This window comes from Mus pahari, chromosome X (genome assembly GCF_900095145.1).
Source record: "Mus pahari chromosome X, PAHARI_EIJ_v1.1, whole genome shotgun sequence".
NCBI lineage: Eukaryota > Metazoa > Chordata > Mammalia > Rodentia > Muridae > Mus > Mus pahari.
In genome coordinates, this window is record NC_034613.1 from 114592806 (window position 1) to 114595142 (window position 2337).

The following is a 2337-nucleotide window of genomic DNA, read 5'->3' on the forward strand; positions in this document are numbered from 1 at the left end:
CCTCCTCTGATGCAAATGAAGCGATTTGGAACACTCTTCACCCATTAAGTCCAGTAGCTCTCTCCTTTTCCTTTGTGGAGATGGATATACAACTCTTGGCTTCTTGCGTGGTGAGAAACCACATCATCGCAAGCCACCCACCAGCCCCTGTGATTTGGAGTCTGATCAGCAGCTCATAAAGAGACCTTGAACTTTCCAGTGAAATTCTCATTTTGCTCCTGTTAGTATACTGCATGTGTCTGCGGACAGTCTCCATCCAGTCATGCACTGTGGAATCTAAGACTTGGTTTTGTATCAAATCAATTGGTAGGAGTTTCTTCTCTGTGGTTTTCTTGGTTCCCACATCTCTAGTGTGTATCTGTTGACAGACAGATCCCTTTCTTAGTGTGTGTCACAGTTTACTGAATCTCTACACACAAACTTTTTCTGACTATAGGTGATGGCTGCTACTCTGTCCCANACAGAGTTTGTTGAAGTGAGCCCAGGCTGCTGAATGAGCTTGGCTCTCCACAAGTCCANTTTTAAGCCTGNTTGGCATGCATATGCGGTGTGCCTTGCTCTGGAGGCTAGAGGTCTCCCCTCCCTGCCCACCTTCTGCTTGAGTGCCCACAACTTCCAGAATGGATTCATACACTTTGCTGCCTGAGCGGCAGGCCATTCTCAGCACTGAGGGACATCAGGGGTGTTCTCTGGAGACCCCAAGATGGTTTCCATTACACAGAGAGAGCTTGGAGGTCTCAAGGCGCTGTGTATTTCTGTATCTCTACTCTGTGCCACCTCTCTTCTCTGATTCTCTGCCCCCGAGGTATCCAGCTGCCCCGGTCTCCCCAAGAAACCCAAGGGAGAGACCTCTTGGCTCCATCTGGTGGAATTGAAACTCTTGCATGCAGAAACAGTGGAGAATGTGTGGCTCTTTGGGATAACCCCGTGCTTCTTGTCAGCTGCTGCCTGCCCTGCACTTCTTGGGTTTGTCTGGGTTTGTCTGTTGCTAACAGCTAATTCTGGTGGGGGGCGGCCATTGCTTGTGACCGGCAGAAGTCACAATGTAAGTGTGTATTTTCTCTTTCACAAAAGGTTGTGTTCTCTAGGTCTGGCTCTGCTGCTTGTCCTTAGNTNTTTAAATTCTTNTAATTAAAGGAGAGTTGCACCATCCCCCGNTCCTCTCTCCAACCCCTGTCCTGTCACCTCTGTTCCCCATAAAAATTGATAGCCTCTTACCTGCTGTGTGTTTTTAGTGTTGCCATGGGTGACGTGGTGAGAAGGCCCAATCTTGCACCAGACCTTCCTGGTATCTTAAACTTTGTGCCTCCTCTTTCACTATGGTCTNTGTGCCTAGCGTATTAGGGCTGTGTTGTATGTGGCTGTATCAGTTCGGCCTGGGCACCCACAATCAGTTTTTCTCTGCCTTTGGACCACTGTGGATTTCAGAAATTGTCTCTGTGTGAAAGAAAAACAAGTTTCATTTTTAAATTATTTTAGGTTTGTTTTGTTTTATCTTTTTATGTGCGTGGGTGTTAGGGCTGGACCAAGGTCTGTGTACTCTGTGCATGGGCATGCAGTTCCCTAAGTGGCCAGTAGAGGGAGGCAGACCCCCTGTTGGTGCAATNGCACAGAGTTGTTTGCCAACATATTGGCGCTCAGGAGTTGAATACAGGNCTTCTGGAAGAGCTGCAGGGCACTGAACTGCTGGGCCATCATCTCTTTGGGTGACATCACCTGAAGAGAGGATATATTTAATGAGTAGCGATATCAGCACTTGTCTGTGGCTATAAGTATTTGGAAAGCAGTGAGGAATTACACTGGTTCAAGAAGGCGCCTGTAGCATGTTCACCTGTATGGTGCATAACCTCACTAGACACAAGTAGTTGGCTAGGTGTGTAGTACCAGATGNGATCTGTCTCCTATTGATCAAGCCCTCAGTCCAGTTGTTGCTTCTCCCCGGGATTTAAATGGCACTGTGGCACATTTAGGAACATGCTGGTCATTGTTAATATTCATAGGCAACATGGCTGGGGGGATTGCTTCCCCATGTGGCTACTTGCATAGCACCGTCTGATACTGTGTCAGCTAGAGCCAGAGGAGGATGCTTTTACCGTCTGATACTGTGTCAGCTAGACCCAGAGGGGGATGTTTTTACTCAGTACTAGCTTGAGTCCTCGCAGTCCTATGTCCAAAGTGCCAGGTGTCTTCAACAATATGGACTTTGTTTAAATTCTGGAAGGCAAAAAACGGGAGTGATAATAAATCATATTGTCTGTGGCCGTCTCCTGGACTCCTCTGAGCAAAAGCTCAAAAGGAGATTTCTCATGCCTGGTACTGTGCATTTATTTTTTTTTT